General features: G+C 45.4%; 1 protein-coding gene across 3 annotated transcripts in view; it reads right to left on the minus strand.

Annotated features, from left to right (window-relative positions):
- The window catches only part of adarb1b (adenosine deaminase RNA specific B1b), a 187,878-nt gene that overhangs the window by 83,614 nt on the left and 77,103 nt on the right, over positions 1-27,161 (minus strand). For 2 of the 3 annotated variants that reach the window (XM_014164287.2, XM_045704426.1), the window contains exon 3: positions 3,418-3,472. The gene's annotated coding sequence lies outside the window, so the exon portion shown is untranslated. The remainder of the gene's footprint in view (positions 1-3,417; positions 3,473-27,161) is intronic. The other variant, XM_045704425.1, reaches the window with a different exon arrangement.

The following is a 27,161-nucleotide window of genomic DNA, read 5'->3' on the forward strand; positions in this document are numbered from 1 at the left end:
AAGTGACAGGTTTGGGATCAGTGTGAGACTAACACTGGGTAAAGAGAGCTGGCTGTGATGTGTATTGGCCTGACATGTGTTCCGCCAGAGACAGATTGCATTGGGCTGTCCCTGCTGAGCTCGGCCTTCTGCTGCCCTGGCTAGCCTGGCACTAGCTAGCAGTGGCTAGTGGTTAGTGCGTCCTTGCCCTGCCCTTTCTTTCTGCTAGGGCGCCCGTTGGGACCTGATGCGCGGTGACTGTTGATGTGGTGACTGGACGCGGTGACTGTATGTAGAGACGAGAGGGGGTGGTGGGGTTTTGGGAGTGGGCTGAAAAGCTCTCTAGGGGAGAGATACCTGGAGTGGGAGAGTACACTTCACGTTCAAAGACACACACACTGTTAGTGTATACTGTACATCAGAGCAACTTCCAGTCCGAAAGGGCCAAACCACCGTTTTTTTGTCTCTACCTTGTAGTTAATTACACTCACTTGGTGTCCCAGATCTGAATCAGGCCCTGATTAGGAGAGGATGAAAAACAGAGATGTTCTGGACCTCCAAGATCTCAGTTATTTAAACAGCCCTGCTATACATACATGGATACAGCCACCGTATTTTTGCACGCTATACACACGCGCATGCACACAAATGTACTCACCAGTAGAGTTGGGCAGTAGCCAGATTTCCGTCCCTTTTGTCACGCCCTGATCTGTTTCACCTGTCTTTGTGATTATCTCCACCCACCTCTAGATGTCTCCTGTTTTCCCTATTCGTCCCCGGTGTATTTATCCCTGTGTTTCCTGGCTCTCTGTGCCAGTTCGTCTTGTTTTACCAAGTCAATCAGTGTTTCTCCTAGCTCCTATTTTTTTCCCCAGTCTCTGTTTTTTCCTAGCCCTCCTGGTTTTGACCCTTGCCTGTCCTGACGCCGAATCCGCCTGCCTGACCACACTGCCTGTTCTGACCTCGAGCCTGCCTATCCCCTTGTACTGTTTGGACTCAGATCTGGTTTCTGACCCCTGCCTGGCCTGACCTTGAGACTGCCTATCGTCTGGTGCTGTTTGGACTCTGACCTGGTTTATGAACTCTCACCTGTCCACGACCTGCCTTTTGCCTACCCCTTTTGGTTTAATAAATATCGGAGCTCAACCATCTGCCTACTGTGTCTGCATTTGGGTCTCGCCTTGTGCCCTTATACTGTTCTTTTACCATACCGGGGTATATACGGTATTACCGGCAGTGCACACAAGAGGGCGATATTTCGTCTCAAACATAAAAATAAAATACAAATGCAAACAAAGTACTAGGGAATTCCCTTACCGGACACTAGCTAAATACTAACAAGTGTAAGTAAACAAACTAATTGCAAGGACAGACAACCCAGCTCATAAATGTATCCAACTATCTCAAAAGGCACAGTTATAAAATATTAGACAGCAGCAATCTTGATCGAAGACTCCAGAAGGGATTGATTGTCTCTACTTGATTTATTTTTTCTTTAACCTTTATTTATACAGGTTTTTCTCATTGAGATAACATCTCTTTTTCAAGAGAGACCTGGTCCAATAGCAGCAGGGGGAACAAAGTTTCAGACAAAACAACTTACATACACTAACACAATATTAAACAAAACTATAGTACAACAATTACATATTATGCTAAAAAACACAAATGTCTTGACTAAAAAACAGCTGTACTAAAGACAATTACACTCTTCTATGATATTTACAAGTGTTTAAACTCCCCCGACGTGACTAGATCATCACATGTTTAAATGTTCAGGAGAGAATTCCAGGACCACAGAGCTGAGTAACTAAAATTATTTCTACCATGACCTGTTCTCATTCTTGATACTGTTAAAAGCAAATGAGAATGGGACCGTCATTTATATTTATTTACCGACCCGATTAAAAAAAAGAACAGAGACCAAACGCCGTTTGACCAAGTACGGCCTTATAAATCAGTGTACACCAGTGTTTAAGCCTACTCTCAAGAAGCTTGATCTTGCAAGCTAGACACTTAGCTAGCAAGTTAGCAAACCAAATGTATAGCTGGAGCCCTGGGCTGGAGAAAATGTATTGGGCACATAGATACAGATAGTTACACTTATCGTAATAAGATATTTTAGCTGGCAAACATTAGTAGTGAACTTCAAGTGTAACTTGATCACTTCTCTTGCGCTGCACAACTATTGATCGTCATGTTATAATTTGGGGACGTTATTGAAAATCATACCGTGGGTATTTCGAAAATACCCCGGTATACAGTATTACCACCCAGGTCTACTCACTAGCACAGTCAATTTCCTCTGAGAGTCGAGTTTCTTTAATCCAATGATATCCAAAGGTCAAAGTGTGTGAGGTAGCTCGATTGCACATGACGCAATGGAGCAATTGAGGAGTGCAGGGGAGCACGTCACAAACGGTAGAGAGCCAGGGATGTACCACACACACCACCGCTGCCGCGGTCAGCCGTGATCAATAGAGTAATGGAGTGGTGGTGCATAGGCAGTGGAAACTATCGTACGGTGCAGAGTGGGGAAAACATGACCCAGACACCCCCCCCCCCTACGGCAATTTAGGAGGGAGGGAAGACGGGGAATGTTTTGGGAGGTTGTTACCAACTGTCCCAATATACAGCAGGCACAACATGACAGTCAAAACAACGTACATTGTCTGGGAGCTGTGATATGAATACAAAAGGTCTGTTTTGCGAAAGAGACGTTATCTCGATGACGCCACACTGTGAAAATAAAAAAGACAAAAGCCCCCGGGGGAAAAAAATGCAAAAAAAGTCACACGCACACGCTGTTTAAACATGATCAGTATAGCAGAGTGGGAAACAAATGTGCTTTGCAGTAATCAAACCTCCCAGTTCATATCTGTCTTTACTGGACCGGGTGAGAACCTGTGGAGAAGGTGGGATGCGTTTGACTGTGTGTGTTAGCCAGGAGGGGATGTGTGTGGAGGTTTGTGTTAGAGGTGTGCCCGCCCGTGCGTGTTTTATCTCCTGCGGGACACAATCTGCTATGATGACGGCTCACATTTTCCCCAAGCAAAATGCTCCAACAGCTCCAACTGATCAATAAAAATGCACAACGCTTTTATATTTAGATGAAAAGAACAGCAAAAAACCCTGTTGCATTGTTTCGTTTCTCATCCCGTCTTAAAAGCTAATCATTGCACCAGCCACCAGCATCCCAATAGACAGACTGGGCACATGACGGACAGATACAGAATGGGAAACCTTTGTTCTGGTAGCTTGATTGCACTGGACGCAATGGAGCAATTGAGTGCAGGGCGCACGTCAAACGGTAGAGACACAGGACATACGCTGAGAAAGCGGAGAACCAAAAAAAAAATTGAGCTAACTCCTAAGCAGAGTGGGGGAAAATTGCCTACCCTAAGCAGTGGGGGAAACAACTATAAAAAGTGGACCTACCGTGAGACAGGGAGGAGAGTTGGAAGTTACTTCTCTGGATTTCACTCTGCGTTGACTTCAAGAGAGAGGAAGGGGGGGGGTGAAAGAGAGAGGGGAGGGGAGGGGAGGAGAGAAAGGGGAGGATAGAGTGAGAGAGATAGAACACAGCAAGTTAGGATGAGCAAGCCTTGTATAACATCATTATACATTCAGTGCATACATAACACTGCCTCATTGGGATGCATGCAAAGAAGTCTACATCCGACGGACCAGGAGGAGAGGCGTATTATAACAGCTAGCAATTCAGCGAATGTGCCTTTAAGACTGCATATCGAACTTGAAATTAGATAGACTAATTTAATTAGTTTAAACGTCAATGGCTTCTCAGATTCACCGGTTACGTCCCAAATGGCACCCTATTCCCTGCGTAGTGCATTGCTTTTGATCAGAGCCCTATGGTCCCTGGTCCAAAGCACTGCACTTTATATGGTACAGAGTGTCTTTTGAGACACAGCCATACTGTAGCAAACAGAGGTGTTTCTTCACCAGGCGCTGTCAACATGTCAGAATGGGGTCTATTTTTGCGTGCAGCACTAATGGTATCGAGGCGTTACACAGCCACGCATATTTCTACACCACTGGTGAATGGGCTCGTTTGAAAATGAAGTGTGAACACCCAAACACACATTTATTTTTTTCACCGCACGAACACACACACACACACACACACACACACACACACACACACACACACACACACACACACACACACACACACACACACACACACACACACACACACACACACACACACACACACACACACACACACACACACACACACACACACACACACACACACACACACACACACACACACAGGATCTTGGGACCAGTGTCCTGGTATAAATCTTGGTCTTGGCTCCTTAGTCTTTGGTTTACAAACCATAGGCAACCCAATTTGAAGAAGACAATGCTCTCTGATTATTGGCTGGTCACTCCAAACCCATTGGAATCCTCACCCAGTTTTAAAAAGGTGGAAGCCCTCAATGGCAATGTCTATACCAAGACAAGTCCGCTATGTACTCTACGGTTGACACTGTTGCCAAAATAAATGATAGTAAAGTGATCATTTAAACATCTAACATAATTAATTAGATGGATAAGTCATTCAATTAATCAACAAGTTTCAGATTCATACAATTAACATTGAACGTCTTACAGAGAACAATAGTGATGATATTTCTCTAAATTCAATAAAAGTTTTGAAATTGTTAAATTGGTATGCAAATAAAATGTCTAAAATGAGTGTGTAATAGAAGGTTAATCAACATGATTACTGTGCATGGTTCTCTCTTTACTGCAACTTTTCCACTATGTTTCACTAGTGACAAATTTAGTTGGGTGTTGGGTTGTTACGGTGACCGTATTACCGCCACACCGGCGGTCACGAGTCACGATAGCAGTTAAATTCCACGTGACCGTTTAGTCACGGAAATTATGTTTCTCCAAGCTCTGATCCTGCGGATGGTCATTAGTAGCCTACCAAACTTGCTAACTGCCTGGTACTCAGCACTCTATTGTCCCTCTAATCACTCTGACATCAATGCAAATGTGATCAAAAACCTAATCAAACACCTCATGAGAGCCAATGAGCTCATGTTGCGCAACATTTCTATAGGCTATGCAATTGCGAGAGAAAACAGAGTGATGGCCTCTATTAAAAGGGGGAGGATTCCATCAGCTTTCTATAGGCTTTCCTAATATTAAGCACAGTGCTTATTTACAACAGGAGTATAGACTACCTGGCTGGCATGAAAATGAATCACGGGAAAAGCATCCTCCATTTGCTTTTTTTTCCCCGCTGTCCCTGTTTCAAGACAGGTGCATGATAATGGTCCATTCTAAATCAAAACAATTATCACAATTAATTTAGTATTGTAACGTCTGCTTCCAACTCACACTCTCAAACACGTAGATCCCCTGAACGCAGCTCACTTTCCAGCCCACTTTCCAGCTCACACTCTCAAACACATATATCCCCTGAACGCAGGTCACTCTCCAGATCCCAATCACCTGAATTCTGATCACCTGTTCAGACACCTGTATGTCATTATCACACACTATTTAGTTCAGTTCTTTGCACCCCGTCATTGTGAGGTATTGTTTGTTTTGTGACACACGTATAGTCGGAGCGCTGTTTTTCCGTAATTGAATCCTCCCGTGTATGATAGTTTTGGCTGTCTCACTAACGACGCCTTTTGCCTGTTCCCTGCCTGTGCTTTAGCCTAACGAATTTCATGTTATCGAAATATTGCCTGATCTTCTGGGCGACGTTACTAGCTTTTTTCCCTGGCTGTACTGTTGCCTTTTTGGACCCTAGGTGTATGACCTTCTGCCTGCCCCTTGACCCAGCTACCTGCCTCTGTTGGCTGACGAAAAGTACATTTGGACAGTTCTTCCAATATCTTCAATGTGCGCCCCGGAATTGGATAAGGACGCACGCAGTTGCTACCCCGATGACGTGACAGGCATCGGCTAATAAGAATTCAGCTGTCTGAGAGAGCAATGTGAGTGAGAGGTGCTTCGGAGCACGCAGCTGGGAGCAGGGAATTAAAATGATTATATTCAGGCTAAGGGCACAACGGCCAGCGGCCGCAAAAGGCCTGGATTTTTGGGGGGAGGGGGGGGGCATTACGGCCTCACAAAGGCGATGCCGCTGGGAAATTCGAGGCATTATCAGGTGCTTATGAAATTGTGAATGAGGAACTGATGAAATGTGTGCAGCCTGCGCAAACAACAAAGCAGAGCTCATGCCTTTCATGCAACAAATCATCATTAAAAGGCGCAACATGCAGCCTTAGAATGTATTAAAAATACAAACGTTAAAGCGGCATAAATAACTCTAAATTGAGCATATAGGAAGACCTGTTTCTTTGTTAACCGCTCAACACAGAATAGCCGCAAGGGCGCACTCTCTCAGAAATCTTTGGTGGAAAACCCCCTTTCTGTTTTATTCAGCTATGTTCAATTGCACTCTTCATACTATGAAATAATATAAAATAATGCCACAGAATTCAAAGAAAATCTTGTCTGGTAAATTAACTAGTGAAGCCCACAGCCACATGGCATAGTCAGATCATGGCCTAACATAAGGACAAGGAGTATGCTATTCTATTCTTCTGAAATATACACTGCTCAAAAAAATAAAGGGAACACTTAAACAACACAATGTAACTCCAAGTCAATCACACTTCTGTGAAATCAAACTGTCCACTTAGGAAGCAACACTGATTGAAAATAAATTTCACATGCTGTTGTGCAAATGGAATAGACAACAGGTGGAAATTATAGGCAATTAGCAAGACACCCCCAATAAAGGAGTGGTGCTGCAGGTGGGGACCACAGACCACTTCTCAGTTCCTATGCTTTCTGGCTGATGTTTTGGTCACTTTTGAATGCTGGCGGTGCTTTCACTCTAGTGGTAGCATGAGACGGAGTCTACAACCCACACAAGTGGCTCAGGTTGTGCAGCTCATCCAGGATGGCACATCAATGCGAGCTGTGGCAAGAAGGTTTGCTGTGTTTGTCAGCGTAGTGTCCAGAGCATGGAGGCGCTACCAGGAGACAGGCCAGTGCATCAGGAGACATGGAGGAGGCTGTAGGAGGGCAACAACCCAGCAGCAGGATCGCTACCTCTGCCTTTGTGCAAGGAGGAGCAGGAGAAGCACTGCCAGAGCCCTGCAAAATGACCTCCAGCAGGCCACAAATGTGCATGTGTCTGCTCAAACGGTTGGAAACAGACTCCATGAGGGTGGTATGAGGGCCCGACGTCCACAGGTGGGGGTTGTGCTTACAGCCCAACACCGTGCAGGACGTTTGGCATTTGCCAGAGAACACCAAAATTGGCAAATTCGCCACTGGCGCCCTGTGCTCTTCACAGATGAAAGCAGGTTCACACTGAGCACGTGACAGAGTCTGGAGACGCCGTGGAGAACGTTCTGCTGCCTGCAACATCCTCCAGCATGACCGGTTTGGCGGTGGGTCAGTCATGGTGTGGGGTGGCATTTCTTTGGGGGGCCGCACAGCCCTCCATGTGCTCGCCAGAGGTAGCCTGACTGCCATTAGGTACCGAGATGAGATCCTTAGACCCCTTGTGAGACCATATGCTGGTGCGGTTGGCCCTGGGTTCCTCCTAATGCAAGACAATGCTAGACCTCATGTGGCTGGAGTGTGTCAGCAGTTCCTGCAAGAGGAAGGCATTGATGCTATGGACTGTCCCGCCCGTTCCCCAGACCTGAATCCAATTGAGCACATCTGGGACATCATGTCTCGCTCCATCCACCAACGCCACGTTGCACCACAGACTGTCCAGGAGTTGGCGGATGCTTTAGTCCAGGTCTGGGAGGAGATCCCTCAGGAGACCATCCGCCACCTCATCAGGAGCGTGCCCAGGAGTTGTAGGGAGGTCATACAGGCACATGGAGGCCACACACACTACTGAGCCTCATTTTGACTTGTTTTAAGGACATTCCATCAAAGTTGGATCAGCCTGTAGTGTGGTTTTCCACTTTAATTTTGAGTGTGACTCCAAATCCAGACCTCCATGGGTTGATAAATTGGATTTCCATTTATTATTTTTGTGTGATTTTGTTGTCAGCACATTCAACTATGTAAAGAAAAAAGTATTTAATAAGATTATTTATTTCATTCAGATCTAGGATGTGTTGTTTAAGTGTTCCCTTAATTTTTTTGAGCAGTATATTTTCTTCCTATCATGTTTCTTTAGACCGGTCTAAAACACATAATGGATTAATTGTGATGGTGTAGGATATGGATTTATTAGACTTTTTAAAATGTAGATGTTCCAAAGGTCTGCATCAGTGGCTTGTAGGCTGTGTGTGGAAGCCAGGAGATGCTAAATGTGTTTATGTTAATTACGGTCAATTACCATGAAACCGGCAGTTATTTGCTTTGACAATCACCGGCTGACAAAATTTCATGACGGCCATAGCCCTAGATGGGTGGTAAGGAATTCAGGTAATATGTCAAATATGCAATACAAACAAAGTGTGGGAGTACTGGTACATACAGTGCCTTCCATATTTTGTTACGTTACAGCCTTATTCTAAAATGGATTTAAAAAAAAAATAATTTACTCATCAAACCACACAATACCCCATAATGACAAGGCAAAAATGATTTTTATATATTTTTTTGCTGATTTATATATATTTTTAAACTGAAATATAACATTTACCTAAGTATTCAGATCCTTTACTCAGTACTTTGTTGAAGCACCTTAGGCAGTGATTACAGCCTCGGGTCTTCTTGGGTATGACGCTACAAGCTTGGTACACCAGTATTTGGGGAGTTTCTCCCATTCTTCTCTGCAGATCCTCTCAAGCTCTGTCAGATTGGATGGGAAGCGCAGGTGCACAGCTATTTTCAGGTCTCTCCAGAGATGTTCGATCGGGTTCAAGTCCGGGCTGTGGCTGGGCCACACAAGCTCACAGAACGGGACCGCCAAGTGCTGAAGCGCGTAAAAAGTTGTCTGTCCTCGGTTGCAACACTCACTATCGAGTTCCAAACTATCTCTGGAAGCAACGTCAGAACAAGAACCGTTTGTCGGGAGCTTAATGAAATGGGGTTCCATGGCCGACCAGGCGCACACATGCCAAGCGTCGACTGGAGTGGTGTAAAGCTCGCCGCCATTGGACTCTGGAGCAGTTCTCTGGAGGGATGAATCACGCTTCACCATCTGGCAGTCCGACGGACTAATCTGGGTTTGGCAGATGCTAGGAGAACAGTACCTGCCCGAATGCACAGTGCCAACTGTAAAGTTTGGTGGAGGAGGAATAATGGTCTGGGGCTGTTTTTCATGGTTCAGGCTAGGCCCCTTAGTTCCAATGAAGGAAAATCTTAACGCTACAGCATACAATGACATTCAAGACGATTCTGTGCTTCCAACTTTGTGGCAACAGTTTGGGGAAGGTCCTTTCCTGTTTCAACATGACAACGCCCCCGTGCACAAAGTGAGGTCCATACAGAAATAGTTTGTTGAGATCAGTGTGGAAGAACATGACTGGCCTGCACAGAGCCCTGACCTCAACCCCATTGAACACCTTTTGGATGAATTGGAACACCGACTGCGAGCCAGGCCTAATCCCCCGACATCAGTGCCCGACTAATGCTCACATGGCTGAAAGGAAGCAAGTCCCCGCAGCAACGTTCCAACATCTAGTGGAAAGCCTTACCAGAAGAGTGGAGGCTGTTATAGCAGCAAAGGTGGGATCAACTCTATATTAATATCCATGATTTTAGAATGAGATGTTCGACAGGTGTCCATACACTATATGACCAAAATTATGTGGACACCTGCTCGTCGAACATCTCACTCCAAAATCACGGGCATTAATATGGAGTTGGTCCTCTCTTCTGGAAAGGCTTTCCACTAGTGGGCACATAGTCTGTCTTCTCGCTCAGATCTGCCTATGGCGGTCTCTTTCAATAGCAAGGCTATCCTCACTAAGTCTGTACATAGTCAATGGTTTTCTTAATTTGGGGTCAGTCAAAGTGGGCAGGTATTCTGCTACTGTGTACTCTCTGTTTAGGGCCAGATAGCGTTCCAATTTGCTCAGTTATTTTTGGTTGATTCTGTCCAATGTGTCAAATAGTTATCTTTTTGCTTTCTCATAATTTGGTTGTGAGAATAATGTGTTTCTGTCGTGGGGCTTTGTGGGGTCTGTTTGTGAACAGAGCCCTAGAACCAGCTGGCTGAGCTTTTGGGGGGGTTGAATGTGTGTGCATCGCCTTTAGGTGGTTGAAGAATTGAACAGCTCTTTTCTGGATTTTGATAACTATAGTATTCATTCTGCTCTGTATGCATTATTTGGTGTTTGCGTTTTACACAAAGTATATTTTTGCAGAATTCTGCCATGAAGAGTCTCAATTGGGTCTTTGTCCCATTTGGTGAATTATTGGTTGGTGAGTGGACCCCAGACCTCACAACCAGGGCAGAGGAAGGCAGAGGTAGGTGTAATTATCTGTGTGTTTTAGGGCAACAGTGTCTAGATAGAATTTGTATTTGTTGTCTTGGCTACTGGACATTTTTTGGAACACCATTATTTTTGTCTTACTGAGATTCACTGTCACGGCCCAAGTCTGACAGAAACTGTGCAGAACAGAAGATCTACAGTGCCTTGCAAAAGTATTTCCCCCCATGGCGTTTTTCCTATTTTGTTAATTACAACCTATAATTTAAATAGATTTTTTATTTGGATTTCATGTAATGGACATACATTAAATAGTCCAAATTGGTGAAGTGAAATGAAAAAAATTACTTGTTTCAAAAATCAAAAATTCAATTAAAACGGAAAAGTGGTGCGTGCATATGTATTCACCCCCTTTGCTATGAATCCCCTAAATAGATCTGGTGCAACCAATTATCTTCAGAAGTCACATAATAAGTTAGATGGTACACAAGTAGACTTTATTTAAGTGTCACATGATCTGTCACATGATCTAAGTATAAATATACACACACTGTTCTGAAAGGCCCCAGAGTCTGCAACACCAGTAAGCAAGGGGCACCACCACCATGAAGACCAAAAAGCTCTCCAAACAGGTCAGGGACAAAGTTGTGGAGAAGTACAGATCAGGGTTGGGTTATAAAAAAATATCAGAAACTTTGAACATCCCACAGAGCACCGTTAAATCCATTATTAAAATATGGAAAGAATATGGCACCACAACAAACCTGCCAAGAGAGGGCTGCCCAACAAAACTCCTGGACAAGGCAAGGAAGCCATTAATCAGAGAGGCAACAAAGAGACCAAAGATAACCCTGAAGGAGCTGCAAAGCTCCACAGTGGAGATTGGAGTATCTGTCCATAGGACCACCTTAAGCCATACACTCCACAGAGCTGGGCTTTACAGAAGAGTGGCCAGAAATAAGTCATTGCTTAAAGAAAAAAAATAAGCAAACACGTTTGGTGTCTGCCAAAAGGCATGTGGGAGACTCCCCAAACATATGGAAGAAGGTACCCTGGTCAGCTGAGACAAAAATGTTGCTTTTTGGCCATCAAGGAAAACGCTATGTCTGGCGTAAACCCAACACCTCTCATCACCCCAAGAACATCATCCCCACAGTGAAGGATGGTGGTGGCAGCATCATGCTCTGGAGATGTTTTTCCATCGGCAAAGACTGGGAAACTGGTTAGAATTGAAGGAATGATGGATGGCGCTAAATACAAGGAAACTCTTGAAGGAAACCGGTTTCAGTCTTCCAGAGATTTGAGACTGGGACGGAGGTTCACCTTCCAGCAGGACAATGACCCTAAGCATACTGCTAAAGCAACACTCGAGTGGTTTAAAGGGAAACATTTAAATGTCTTGGAATGGCCTAGTCGAAGCCCAGACCTCAATCCAATTGAGAATCTGTGGTATGACTTAAATATTGCTATACACCAGAGGAACCCATCCAAATTGAAGGAGCTGGAGCAGTTTTACCTTGAATAATGGGCAAAAATCCCAGTGGCTAGACATGCCAAGCTTATAGAGACATTCCCCAAGAGACTTGCGGCTGTAATTGCTGCAAAAGGTGGCTCTACAAAGTATTGACTTTTGGGGGGGGGGGGAATAGTTATGCACGCTCAGGTTTTATGTTTTTTTTTTTTTGTCTTGTTTCTTGTTTGTTTCACAATAAAAAATGTTGCATCTTCAAAGTGGTAGGCATGTTGTGTAAATCAAATGATACAAACCACTCAACAATCTATTTTAATTCCAGCTTGTAAGGCAACAAAATAGGAAAAATGCCAAGGGGGGTGAATACTTTCACAAGCCACTGTAGGTGCTGCTGTAGGCCCTCTTTGGTTGGGGAGAGAAGCACTAGATCTGTAAACAGCAGACATTTGATTTCTGAGTCCAGTAGAGTTGGGTGCTGCAGACTGTTCTAGTGCCCTTGCCAATTCATTGATATATATGTTGAAGAGGGTGGGGCTCAAGCTGCATCCCTGTCTCACCCCACGGCCTTGAGGAAAGAAATCTGTGTGTTTATTATTTGTGTACATTGATTTTATAATGTCATATGCTTTACCCCAACACTACTTTCTATCAATTTGTATAGCAGACCCTAATGCCAAATTGAGTCAAAAGTTTTTTTGAAATCAACAAAACATGAGAAGACTTCGCTTTTGTTTTGTTTTATTTGTTTGTCAATCAGGGTGTGCAGGGTGTATACATGGTCTGTGGTACATTATTTTGGTAAAAAGCCAATTTGACATTTGCTCAGGACATTGTTTTCACTGATTACATTTTGGAGTCTGCTGTTGATGATACTGCAGGGGATTTTCCAAGATTGCTGCTGATGCTTATTCCACGGTAATGATTGGGGTCAAATTTGTCTCCACTTTTGTGGATTTGGGTGATCAGGCCTTGGTTCCAAATATTAGGGAAGATGCCAAGCTGAGGGTAATGTTGAAGAGTTTAAGAATAGCCCATTTGAATTTGTGGTCTGCATATTTTATCATTTCGTTTAGTATACCATCAACACCACAGGCTTTTTTGGGTTGGAGGGTTTATATTTTGTCCTGTACATTTTAGAATAAGGCTGTAACGTAACAAAATGTGGAAAAAGTCAAGGGGTCTGAATACTTTCCGAATGCACTGTATATGTTTTTACTCTTGGTTCCTTGTTATATGGCGGAAAAGGTTGGAGAAGTGGTTTCTCCATACATCTGAATTTAAGATAGATAGCTCTTCGTGTTGTTTTTTTGTTTAGTGTGTACCAATTTTCAGAGGTGATTTGATTCTATGGATTCGTCAATCACAATGAGCTTTTTTCTGTCATGCTGTTCCTTCTTTTTTCTTTGTATATTTCTGTATTGTTTTAGTGTTTCACCATAGCGAAGGTGTAAGCTAAGGTTTTCTGGTTCTCTGTGTTTTTGGTTGGAAAGGTTTCTCAATTTCTTTCGTAGGTTTTTACATTCTTCATCAAACCATTTCGTTGTTAGTTATCTTAGGTTTTCTGCTGGAAATAAAATGTGATACGATTTTATATGTTAGCTTCCTACTGCTAAGTTTACACCTTCACTATTGCAGGAAAACATTTTGTCCAGGAAGTTGTCAAAGAGGGATTGGATTTGTTGTTGGCCAATTGTTTTTTGGTAGGTTTCTACACTACCCTCCTTCCATCTATAGCATTTCTTAAGTTTGTTTGGCTTCGATACTTCATGGTTGATTTTTGCTCTGTTCAAGTAGATTGTGATTTTGCTGTGATCTGATAGTGGTGTCAGTGGGCTGACTGTGAACATTGGGTTGAGGTTGGTGATAAAGTAGTCTTCAGTACTAGTGTCAAGAGATGAGCTATAGAGGTACCTACAGTAGGAGTCCCCTCGAAACCTACCATTGACTATGTACATACCCAGCGTGCGACAGACCTGCAGGAGTTGTGACAGATTTTTGTTGGTTATGTTGTATTAGTTGTGTCTAGGGGGGTATATGGGGGAGTGAATGCTGTCACCTCCAGTTGGATGTTTGTCCCCCTGTGTGCTGAGGGTGTCAGGTTCTTGTCCATTTCTGGCATTTAGGTCACCACAGATTAGTACATGTCCCTAGGTCTGGAAATTATTGATCTCCCCTCTAGAATGGAGAAGCTGTCTACATTAAAATATGGGGATTCTAGTGGGGGATATAGGTAGCACACAGGAGGACATTTTTTTTCATTTCCTTTTGAATTTCTAGCCAAATGTAAAATGTTTTGAATAATTTAATTGGCACACCCTGATCTGGTTCACCTGTCCTTCAGACTGTCTCCACCCCTCCAGGGGTCGCTTATTATCCCCGGTGTATATGTCCCTGTGTTTCCTGTCTCTCTGTGCCAGTTCGTCTTGTTTGCCAAGTCAACCAGCGTTTTCCTTGCTCCTATTTTTCCCAGTCCGTTTGATTCTAGTCCTTCTGGTTTCGACCCGTGCCTGTCCTGACTCCGAACCCGCCTGCCTGACCACTCTGCCTGTTCTGACTACCAGCCTGCCTATCCCCTTGTACTCTTTTGGACTCAGATCTGGTTTCTGACCCCTGCCTGGCCTGACCTTGAGACTGCCTATCGTCTGGTGCTGTTTGGACTCTGACCTGGTTTATGAACTCTCGCCTGTCCCCGACCTGCCTTTGCCTACTCCTTTTGTTATAATAAATATCAGAGCTTAACCATCTGCCTCCTGTGTCTGCATTTGGGTCTCACCTTGTGAGTTAGGTCTGCTTTATACCAAATTAGTATACTCCCTGAGCCCCTTCCCTGTTTTGGATGTTCATCTCTCTGTAACGTAGAGGGCAACCAGTGGATCCATCTCCTCTATACCATGTTTCTTGTAGGATGAGACTGTCTGTATTTCTAATTTATTTGGTGAAGTCCAGGTTCCTTCTCTTTAGATCAGAGACAGATGCCCTCCGGCCTTGGATATTCCAGGATGAGATAGTGAAGGCTTTGTGTTCCACAAAGTGTCCAATGTTGTCAGACCAGTAAGTGTGAGCAGAGCCTGCGGAGCATCTGATACACTAGCCCAAGCCAATGGCATGTAAGAGTGGGGGTTGGGCCTGTTTGCCTGCTCACGGCCTCCCTCACCTCGCCTTCTCCCTCTGTCCAGTCTATCACTCTCTTTCTCTCCAGTCTCTCTCACTCCAGTCAATTCAATTGGCTTTATAGGCATGACGTAACAATGTACATATTGCCAAAGCTTACTTTGGAGAGTTACAATATAAACATAATTAATAATAATAATCAATATTATCAATGGGACAACATTAACAACAATAACCAAGGGTAAAAATAACCATACATTGAACAATAACAATAAGCATAAAGGACACGTGCAAGTTGGTTGGTCTGTCAGACACTGTACCTTATCTTATAGCAGGCAGCAATGTAGTGCGCTGCCAACCCACAGCTCTCTGTGTCTTGACAGGTAGCCTATCCTCATCAGAGAGGTCTTTGAAACCTTGAATAAGGGTTCCAAATTTGGGGAAATGAAACTCTCTAGTTGTTTTATATTTTTGACATTTTGTCAGGAAATGCAGCTCTGCCTCGGGTTTTGCTGTGGTGCAGTGGTTGCACAGCCTTTCCTCGACATGGATGTTTCCCTGTGTCCACCCTTCTCAATGGCAAGGCTGTGCTCACTGAGCCTGTGCTAAGGTTTTGCTCTCAGTCTCTCTCTCAAGTCTCTCTCCGGTGTTTTAGTCTCTCCCTCCGGTGTTTTAGTCTCTCCCTCCGGTGTTTTAGTCTCTCACTCCGGTCTGTCAGTCTCACTCCGGTCTGTCAGTCTCTCTCCGGTCTGTCAGTCTCTCTCCGGTCTGTCAGTCTCTCTCTCCAGTCTGTCAGTCTCTCTCTCCAGTCTGTCAGTCTCTCTCTCCAGTCTGTCAGTCTCTCTCTCCAGTCTGTCAGTCTCTCTCTCCAGTCTGTCAGTCTCTCTCTCCAGTCTGTCAGTCTCTCTCTCCAGTCTGTCAGTCTCTCTCTCCAGTCTGTCAGTCTCTCTCTCCAGTCTCTCTCTCCAGTCTGTCAGTCTCTCCAGTCTGTCTCTCCAGTCTGTCTCTCCAGTCTGTCTCTCCAGTCTGTCTCTCAGTTCTCTCCAGTCTCTCCAGTCTCTCCAGTCTCTCCAGTCTCTCAGTTCTCTCCAGTCTCTCAGTTCTCTCCAGTCTCTCAGTTCTCTCCAGTCTCTCAGTTCTCTCCAGTCTCTCAGTTCTCTCCAGTCTCTCAGTTCTCTCCAGTCTCTCAGTTCTCTCCAGTCTCTCAGTTCTCTCCAGTCTCTCAGTTCTCTCAGTTCTCTCAGTTCTCTCCAGTCTCTCCAGTCTCTCCAGTCTCTCAGTTCTCTCCAGTCTCTCAGTTCTCTCCAGTCTCTCAGTTCTCTCCAGTCTCTCAGTTCTCTCCAGTCTCTCCAGTCTCTCAGTTCTCTCCAGTCTCTCAGTTCTCTCCAGTCTCTCAGTTCTCTCCAGTCTCTCAGTTCTCTCCAGTCTCTCAGTTCTCTCCAGTCTCTCAGTTCTCTCCAGTCTCTCAGTTCTCTCAGTTCTCTCAGTTCTCTCCAGTCTCTCCAGTCTCTCAGTTCTCTCCAGTCTCTCAGTTCTCTCCAGTCTCTCAGTTCTCTCCAGTCTCTCAGTTCTCTCCAGTCTCTCTCTCCATTCTCTCAGTCTTTCCAGTCTCTCTCTCCAGTCTCTCAGTTTCTCTCTAGTCTCTCAGTTCCTCTCTCTCCTGTCTCCCTCTGTCTCTCTTCAGTCTCTCTCTAGTCTCTCTCTCCAGTCTCTCAGTTTCTCTCTCTAGTCTCTCAGTTCCTGTCTCCCCCTCTCTCTCTCTGTCTCTCTCCAATCTCTCAGTCTCTAAGTTTCTCTCTCCAGTCTCTCAGTTTCTCTCTCTAGTCTCTCAGTTCCTCTCTCTCCTGTCTCCCTCTGTCTCTCTATCTAGTCTCTCCTTCTAGTCTCTCTCACCAGTCTCAGTGTCTCTCCCCAGTCTCACTCCCCAGTCTCTCTCTCTCTAGTCTCTCCAGTCTCTCTAGTCTCTCCATCTCCAGTCTATCAGTCTCTCTCTCTATTCTCTCTCTCTAGTCTCTCCAGTCTCTCTCTAGTCTCTCCCGTCTCTCTCTCCAGTCTCTCTCCCGTCTCTCTCTCTCTCTAGTCTCTCCAGTCTCTCTCTCTCTAGTCTCTCTCTCTCTAGTCTCTCTAGTCTCTCTCTCTCTAGTCTCTCTCTCTCTAGTCTCTCTAGTCTACCAGTCTCTCCGTCTCTCTCTATAGTCTCTCCAGTCTCTCTCTCTAGTCTCCCCAGTCTCTCTCTCTAGTCTCCCCAGTCTCACTCCCCAGTCTCACTCTCTAGTCTCTCCAGTCTCTCTCTCTAGTCTCTCCATCTCCAGTCTATCAGTCTCTCCATCTCCAGTCTCTCACTCCAGTCTCTCACTCCAGTCTCTCACTCCAGTCTCTCTCTCCAGTCTCTCAGTCTCTCAGTCTCTCCAGTCTCTCCAGTCTCTCCAGTCTCTCAGTTCTCTCAGTTCTCTCCAGTCTCTCAGTTCTCTCCAGTCTCTCAGTTCTCTCCAGTCTCTCAGTTCTCTCCAGTCTCTCCAGTCTCTCCAGTCTCTCAGTTCTCTCAGTTCTCTCAGTTCTCTCAGTTCTCTCAGTTCTCTCAGTTCTCTCCAGTCTCTCAGTTCTCTCCAGTCTCTCAGTTCTCTCCAGTCTCTCAGTTCTCTCCAGTCTCTCAGTTCTCTCCAGTCTCTCAGTTCTCTCCAGTCTCTCAGTTCTCTCCAGTCTCTCAGTTCTCTCCAGTCTCTGTTCTCTCCAGTCTCTGTTCTCTCCAGTCTCTCTCTCCATTCTCTCAGTCTTTCCAGTCTCTCTTTCCAGTCTCTCAGTTTCTCTCTAGTCTCTCAGTTCCTCTCTCTCCTGTCTCCCTCTGTCTCTCTCTAGTCTCTCTCTCCAGTCTCTCAGTTTCTCTCTCTAGTCTCTCAGTTCCTGTCTCCCTCTCTCTCTCTCTGTCTCTCTCCAATCTCTCAGTCTCTAAGTTTCTCTCTCCAGTCTCTCAGTTTCTCTCTCTAGTCTCTCAGTTCCTCTCTCTCCTGTCTCCCTCTGTCTCTCTATCTAGTCTCTCCTTCTAGTCTCTCTCCCCAGTCTCACTCCCCAGTCTCTCTCTCTCTAGTCTCTCCAGTCTCTCTCTCTCTAGTCTCTCTAGTCTCTCCATCTCCAGTCTATCAGTCTCTCCGTCTCTCTCTCTATTCTCTCTCTAGTCTCTCCAGTCTCTCTCTAGTCTCTCCCGTCTCTCTCTCTAGTCTCTCCAGTCTCTCTCCCGTCTCTCTCTCTCTCTCCAGTCTCTCTCTCCTAGTCTCTCTCACCAGTCCCAGTCTCTCTCCCCAGTCTCACTCCCCAGTCTCTCCAGTCTCTCTCTCTCTAGTCTCTCTATCTCCAGTCTATCAGTCTCTCCGTCTCTCTCTCCAGTCTCTCTCTCTAGTCTCTCTCCAGTCTCTCTCTCCTGTCTCTCCAGTCTCTCTCCTGTATCTCTCTCTCTAGTCTCTCCCGTATCTCTCTCTCTAGTCTCTCCCGTATCTCTCTCTCTCGTCTCTCCAGTCTCTCTCTCGTCTCTCCTTCTAGTCTCTCTCACCAGTCCCAGTCTCTCTCCCCAGTCTCTCTCCCCAGTCTCACTCCCCAGTCTCTCTCTCTCTAGTCTCTCCAGTCTCTCTCTCTAGTCTCTATCTCCAGTCTATCAGTCTCTCCGTCTCTCTCTCCAGTCTCTCTCTCCCGTCTCTCCAGTCTCTCTCCTGTATCTCTCTCTCTAGTCTCTCCCGTATCTCTCTCTCTAGTCTCTCCCGTATCTCTCTCTCTAGTCTCTCCCGTATCTCTCTCTCTCGTCTCTCCAGTCTCTCTCTCTAGTCTCTCCTTCTAGTCTCTCTCACCAGTCCCAGTCTCTCTCCCCAGTCTCACTCCCCAGTCTCACTCTCTAGTCTCTCCAGTCTCTCTCTCTAGTCTCTCCAGTCTCTCTCTCTAGTTTCTCTAGTCTCTCCATCTCCAGTCTATCAGTCTCTCCATCTCCAGTCTATCAGTCTCTCCATCTCCAGTCTATCAGTCTCTCACTCCAGTCTCGCACTCCAGTCTCGCACTCCAGTCTCGCACTCCAGTCTCGCACTCCAGTCTCGCACTCCAGTCTCTCACTCCAGTCTCTCACTCCAGTCTCTCTCACCAGTCTGTCTCTCTCCCCAGTCTCTCTCCCCAGTCTCTCTCCCCAGTCTCTCTCCCCAGTCTCTCTCCCCAGTCTCTCTCCCCAGTCTCTCCCTCCAGTCTCTCCCTCCAGTCTCTCCAGTCTCTCCCTCCAGTCTCTCTAGTCTCTCCCTCCAGTCTCTCTAGTCTCTCTCTACAGTCTCTCCAGCCTCCCTCTCCAGTCTCTCAGTGCCTCTCTCCAGTCTCTCAGTGCCTCTCTCCAGTCTCTCAGTGCCTCTCTCCAGTCTCTCTCTCCAGTCTTTCTCATCAGTCTCTCTCTCTAGTCTCTCCAGTCTCTCTCTAGTCTCTCCAGTCTCTCTCTCTCTCTCTAGTCTCTCCAGTCTCTCTCTAGTCTCTCCAGTCTCTCTCTAGTCTCTCCAGTCTCTCTCTCTCTAGTCTCTCTAGTCTCTCTCTAGTCTCTCCAGTCTCTCTCTAGTCTCTCCAGTCTCTCTCTCGTCTCTCCAGTCTCTCTCTCGTCTCTCCAGTCTCTCTCTCGTCTCTCCAGTCTCTCTCTCGTCTCTCCAGTCTCTCTCTCGTCTCTCCAGTCTCTCTCTCGTCTCTCCAGTCTCTCTCTAGTCTCTCCATCTCCAGTCTATCAGGCTCTCCATCTCCAGTCTATCAGTCTCTCCATCTCCAGTCTATCAGTCTCTCTCTCTACAGTCTCTCTCTACAGTCTCTCTCTCTAGTCCCTCCAGTCTCCAGTCTCTCTCTCTCCAGTCTCTCTAGTCTCTCGCCAGTCTCTCTCTCCAGTCTCTCTCTAGTCCCTACAGTCAATGTCTCTCTCTCTAGTCTCGCTCTCCTTGAAAATCTCTCTCGCTTCAGTCCCTCTACCTCTCCCTCCAGTCTCTGTCTCCAGTCTCTCTGTCTCTATTCTCGCTCTCTCTAGTCTCCAGTCTCTCTCTCTTCAGTCTCTCTCCAGTCTCTCTAGACATTCCCAGTCTCACCAGTCTCTCTCACCAGTCTCTCAGTCTCTCTCTCCAGTCGCAAAAACCATCAAGCGCTATGATGAAACCGCCACAGGAAAGGAAGACCCAGAGTTATCTCTGCTGCAGAGGATACATTCATTAGAGTTAACTGCCCCTCAGATTGTAGCCCAAATAAATGCTTCAGAGTTCAAATAACAGACACATCTCAACATCAACTGTTCAGAGAAGACTGCGTGAATCAGGCCTTCATGGCCGAATTGCTGCAAAGACACCACTACTAAAGGACACCAATAAGAAAAAGAGACTTACTTGGGCCAAGAAACACAAGCAATGGACGTTAGACCGGTGGAAATCTGTTCTTTGATCTGATGTGTCCAAATTTGAGATTTTTGGTTCCAACCACCGTGTCTTTGTGAGACGCTGAGTAGGTAAACGGATGATCTTCGCATGTGTGGTTCCCACTGTGAAGCATGGAGGGGGAAGTGTGATGGTGCTTTGCTGGTGACACTGTCAGTGATTTATTTAGAATTCAAGGCACACTTAACCACCACAGCATTCTGCAGGGATACGCCATCCCATCTGGTTTGGGCTTAGTGGGACTATCATTTGTTTTTCAACAGGACAATGACCCAAAACAAACCTCCAGGCTGTGTAAGAGATTTTTGACCAAGAAGGAGAGTGATGGAGTGCTGCATCAGATGACTTGGTCTCCACAATCACCCAACCGCAACCCAATTGAGATGGTTTGGGATGAGTTGGACGGCAGAGTGAAGGAAAAGCAGCCAACAAGTGCTCAGCATATGTGGGACCTCCTTCAAGACTGTTGGTAAGGCATTCCTCATGAAGCTGGTTGAGGGAATGCCAAGAGTGTGCAAAGCTGTCATCAAGGCAAAGGGTGGCTACTTTGAAGAATTTGTTTAACACTGTTTTGGTTACAACATGATTCCATATGTGGTTATTTCACACTTTTGATGTCTTCACTATTATTCTACAATGTAGAAAATAGTCAAAATAAAGAAAACTCCTTAAATGAGTAGGTGGGTCCAAACCTGTGACTTTGTCAGTTTATCAATGTTTGATTTTTTTTCAAATTCTTTGTGGATCTGTGTAATCTGAGGGAAATATGTGTCTCTAATATGGTCATACAAATGGCAGGAGGTTAGGAAGTGCAGCTCAGTTTCCACCTCATTTGTGGGCAGTGTGTACATAGCCTGTCTTCTCTCGAGAGCCAGGTCTGCCTACGGCGGCCTCTCTCAATATCTGTAAACAGTCAAAGCTTTCCTAAATTTTGGGACAGTCACAGTCGTCAGGTATTCTGCCACTGTGTACTCTCTGTTTAGGTCCAAATAGCATTCTAGTTGGCTCTGTTGTTTTGGTAAATTCTTTCCAACGTGTCAAGTAATTATCTTTTTGTTTTCTCGTGATTTGATTGGGTCTAATTGTGTTGCTGTTGTGGGGCTCTGTGGGGTCTGTTTGTGTTTGTGAACAGAGCCCCAGAACCAGCTTGCTTAGGGGACTCTTCTCTAGGTTCACTCTCTGTAGGTGATGGTTTTGTTATGGAAGGTTTGGGAATCACTTCCTTGTAGGTGGTTGTAGAATTTAACATCTATTTTCTGGATTTTTATCTCTCTCTCTCCCTCTCTCTCTCTCTGTGTGTGTATCCTCTGTCCTAATTATAGCTTGCCCATTAATCAGCTAAAGCTGTAATTATAACACTTCCAACATGTAATCTGATTGTGAAGAATGATAAAAATCCCGCTGTACTCCCCTGGTTGGGGAGAGAGGGAGGAGAAGGGAGAGGGTGGGTGTAAAATGATTTGCTCTTCATTCTCTGTGGAGCACATTTTGATTACAGACACACAAACAAACAAACGTGTGGCGTGGCAATCTGATTTGATTTAGCACAGCAGTGGTGCCGGGGGAAGGTGTGTGTGTGTGTAGTGTTGTTAATCTATTTGAAGCGACAGAATTATGAGTTCAGCTCTGACGAAATGCGGCCTCCACATGTTGAATCACAACGTCTTCCTTGTCCCCTCTCATCTGTGTGTGTGTGTGTGTGTGTCATAAACAGCCCACGCCCTGTGTGTGTCAGGGAGAGAGAGACCGTGATTGAGAGAGTGTTTTGCTAGATCTGTTTCAATCTATTCTGATCAAAATAAAGAGGGGGTCTATATCAAAATCTATATCAACATCTACCACTCATGAAAACTGCTTTGAGGAGCAAGACAAGACAACAACAAAACATTACATAATTCTCCCATTCGATCCACTGGAGCCACCGTGGCTAACCTGTGGAACGAGTTAACCTCTCTAGGGTATGTGGGACGAAATCGTCCCACCTACTCAACAGCCAGTGGAATCCCGTGGCGCGATATTCAAATACCTTAGAAATGCTATTACTTCAATTTCTCAAGCATATGACTATTTTACACCATTTTAAAGACAAGACTCTCGTTAATCTAACCACACTGTCCGATTTCAAAAAGGCTTTACAACGAAAGAAAAACATTAGATTATGTCAGCAGAGTACCCAGCCAGAAATAATCAGACACCCATTTTTCAAGCTAGCATATAATGTCACATAAACCCAAACCACAGCTAAATGCAGCACTAACCTTTGATGATCTTCATCAGATGACACTCCTAGGACATTATGTTATACAATACATGCATGTTTTGTTCAATCAAGTTCATATTTATATCAAAAACCAGCTTTTTACATTAGCATGTGACGTTCAGAACTAGCATACCCACTGCAAACTTCCGGTGAATTTACTAAATTACTCACGATAAACGTTCACAAAAAACATAACAATTATTTTAAGAATTATAGATACAGAACTCCTTTATGCAATCGCTATGTCCGATTTTAAAATAGCTTTTCGGCAAAAGCACATTTTGCAATATTCTGAGTAGATAGCTCGCCATCACGGGCTAGCTATTTTGACACCCACCAAGTTTGGCACTCACCAAACTCAGATTTACTATAAGAAAAATTGGATTACCTTTGCTGTTCTTCGTCAGAATGCACTCCCAGGACTTCTACTTCAATAACAAATGTTGGTTTGGTTCAAAATAATCCATAGTTATGTTCAAATATCCTCTGTTTTGTTTGTGCGTTCAAGACATTATCCGAAGGGTAACGAAGGGTGACGCGCCGGCGCGTATCGTGACAGAAAAATTCTAAATATTCCATTACCGTACTTCGAAGCATGTCAAACGCTGTTTAAAATCAATTTTTATGCGATTTTTCTCGTAAAAAAACGATAATGTTCCGACCGGGAAACCCTGTTTTCGTTCAAAGACAAAAAAATCTAAAATGGACTCTTCACGTGCACGCGTGCGCCAGTCTCATTGTTCTCAGATCGACCACTTACCAAATGCGCTACTGTTTTTCAGCCATGGCCTGCAAAATCATCATTCAACGTTCTGCCGCCTTCTGGGAGCCTATGGGAGCCGTAGGAAGTGTCACGTTACAGCAGAGATCCTCAGTTTTCAATAAAGAGAGTGTAGAAGGCCAAGAAATGGTCAGAGAGGGCACTTCCTGTTTGGAATCTTCAGGTTTTTGTCTGCAATATGACTTCTGTTATACTCACAGACACCATTCAAACAGTTTTAGAAACTTTAGGGTGTTTTCTATCCAAATCAAACAATTATATGCATATTCTAGTTTCTGGGCAGTAGTAATAACCAGATTAAATCGGGTACGTTTTTTATCCGGCCGTGCAAATACTGTCCCCTACCCTAGAGAGGTTAACGAGTTGAGTGGATTTGACGAGCGAAGGGAAACACAAACAGTCCTCTGGGCCAAACACCAAGGGCTAAACACACGATATTGATATTTGCGTCAGCTGTCCGATAATGTACTTCAGCACCAACGTTATTGACGCCGTCTCCCAGTGCGGTTTTACAGTAATAAGCAGAGAGCAGAAAGACAAAAAGGGAAGGGGAAAATAGAAAGAGTGAGGGAAGAGAGAGAAAGCTGGGTGAACTGGTCAGCAATTCTGACATACCTAAGCAACCTAAAAAAAAAACATCGTATTTTTGATGTGAATGACCTCGGTATCTACGCTTATAAACATAGGGGCTACGGTCAAATCACTATGAACTACTGCAGGCTATTGAGGAGCCGTGTGCTCTGTGTTGTGCTCTGCATGTGATTCGGCCACAGGCCCCTGTTTTCAGTGTGTGTGTGTGTGTGTGTGTGTGTGTGTGTGCACGTGAAGGTCTGAGTCAGCCAGCCTTAGACCACAATCACAACCAGGGTGGCGAGAGGGGGAAGAAGAGACTGTAGGAGGTGGAGAAGGAGAGAATGAGGGAGGGGGATGGATTCAGTGGGGTTGGGTTAAATGTGGAAGACACATTTCAGTTGAATACATTCAGTTGGACAACTGACTAGGCATGGGATGGGAAGAGGGCGGGAGAGAAAGACAGGGGGATGGGGCTGACAAAGTGGTCTGGAGCTGCCAGTCTGTGGGGTGCCAGAGGCAGGAGTGGCAGGCTGGCTAGCCGTGTGCTCGGACCCCCTAGCAAGAGGTATGCCCTCTCACACAGATCTGGTTACACACGATCTACACACGCTGGCACACAGGCATGCACACACACACTTTACACATTTGCCACTATTCACGGACACAGGCAGCATGACAAACACACATGATATTACAGCACACTGTAGGCGTACTGACACGAGGCCCTCGCGTGAACACGCACCGGCACACACAGAGACGCATACGTTACTAACACATGGGGTGTTGTGCTAGTCCCAGCTGGAATGTGATCAGCCACAGAGCATTGAACCCGGCAGCCAGCTACACTCACAGCCACCTGAGCTTCTTCTTGAAAAGTGTGTGTGTGTGTGTGTGCGCGCGCGCGCGCGTCTGTACATGTCCCTTGTGATGCTTTTCAAGTTCAGTGTAGTTTATGAGGATCCCCATTAGTTACTGGACATGCAGCTGCTACTCTTCCTGGGGTCCATAAGTATAGGGGCAAAATGGAGGAGCAATTCAGCGGGATGGACACGAGGCGTATGTGGCATGGGCTTTTTAACGATCACGGATTACAAAATGAAAGCCAGTCACGTCGCGGACACCTACGCCACCTTACTGGACGACCTAGACACCCTTTCCTCATGTTTCGAGCATAACAACTCTGAGCTGCCTAGGAGAGCCCTAGAAGACAACAAGGGCTATGTGCTTACGGTCTCCACGGAGGGCGAATGTAAGTCCTTCAAGTGTGTTAACCGTCGCAAGGCTGCCGCCCAAACAGCATCCCTAGCAGCGCCCTCCGAGCATGTGCAGACCAGCTAGCTGTTATGTTTTCTGACATCTTCTCTCTCTCTCTAGCTCAGGCCGTTATCCCCACCTGCTTCAAGATGTCCACAATCAACCCCTGTGCCCAAGAAAGGGAAAGTAAGTGAACTGAATGACTAACGACCCGTAGCACTCACTTCTGTCATCATAAAGTGCTTTGAAAGGTACATTACCTCCTCCACACTGATCCTCAACATGGGGGCCCCACAAGGGTGTGTCCTCAGTCCCCTCGTGTATTCCCTGTATACACACAGGTTTTCCAACTCCATCATCATGTCCGCTGATGACACAACAGTAGTAGGCCTCATTACCAACAACGACAAAACGGCCTATAGAGAGGAGGTAGCCACTCTGATGGCCAGTTAAACAACCTCTCCCTCAATGTCTGCAACACAAAGCAGCTGATTGTGGACTTCAGGATGAACTAGGCTGGGCACGCACCCATCCTCATCAACAGAACGCCATGGAGACGGTGAAAAACTTCAAGTCCCTTTGCGTACACATCTCCAAGGAGCTAAAATTGTCAATTCACACGGACACGATGAAGGCACAACAGCGACTTTTCAACCTCTGGATGCAGAAGAAATTCTGCCTGTCCTCGAGGGCCCTCACAGTGTTCTACAGGAGCACCATCGAGAGCATACTGTCGGGCTGAATCACAGCCTGGTACGGCAACTTCACCGCCGCTGACCGCATGGTGCTACAGAGGGTGGTACGTGTAGCCGATTGCACCATTGGGTGCTCACAGCCTGCCCTCCAGGACACCTACAACACCAGACGTCGCTGGAAGGCCAAGAAGATCATTAAGGACCTCAGCCACCAGAGCCACGGCCTGTTCTCCTCGCTTCCATCACTCAGACGCGGGCAGTATAGGAGAATCATGGCAACAACAAACAAAAAATGTCGGACTGGCCAATAGCTTCTACCTCTAGACTATCAGGCTGCTGAATGGCCACCATTAGGCAGCTACCTGCTCCCCGGACTTCCAAAATAAGAGTTATATACTGGAAAGAGACAACAAAAATACTACACATATACAGTGAGCTCCAAAAGTATTGGGATAGTGACACATTTTTTGAACTCCAGCACTTTGGATTTGAAATGAAACAATGACTATGATTAAAGTGCAGACTGTCAGGTTTGATTTGAGGGTATTTCCACCCATATCGAGTGAACCGTTTAGAAATTACAGCACTTTTTGTGTATAGCCTCCCCATTTGAAGTGACCAAAATTATTTGGACAAATTCACTTATTATGTGTATTAAAGTAGTAAAAAGTGTAAAAAGTATTTGGTCTCATATTAACCTGTTGGGTCTAGGGGGCAGCATTTGCACGTCTGGATAAAAAAAATGTACCCGATTTAATCTGGTTACTAATCCTACCCAGTAACTAGAATATGCATATACTTATTATATATGGATAGAAAACACTCTAAAGTTTCCAAAACTGTTTGAATGGTGTCTGTGAGTATAACAGAACTCATTTGGCAGGCAAAACCCTGAGACATTTTCTGACAGGAAGTGGATACCTGATGTGTTGTATTGACTTTAAACCTATCCCATTGAAAAACACAGGGGTTTAGGAATATTTTGGCACTTCCTATTGCTTCCACTAGATGTCACCAGCCTTTACAAAGTGTTTTGAGTCTTCTGGAGGGAGATCTGACCGAACAAGAGCCATGGAACGGTGATGTCCCATTAGACACCTGGCGCTACTTCATGTTGGGTACCCTCGTTCCAATACGTTATAAAAGACTATGCATTCGTCCACCTTGAATATTATTCATGTTCTGGTTAAAAAAGGCCCTAATGA

This window comes from Salmo salar, chromosome ssa21 (genome assembly GCF_905237065.1).
Source record: "Salmo salar chromosome ssa21, Ssal_v3.1, whole genome shotgun sequence".
In the NCBI taxonomy this organism is placed as follows: domain Eukaryota; kingdom Metazoa; phylum Chordata; class Actinopteri; order Salmoniformes; family Salmonidae; genus Salmo; species Salmo salar.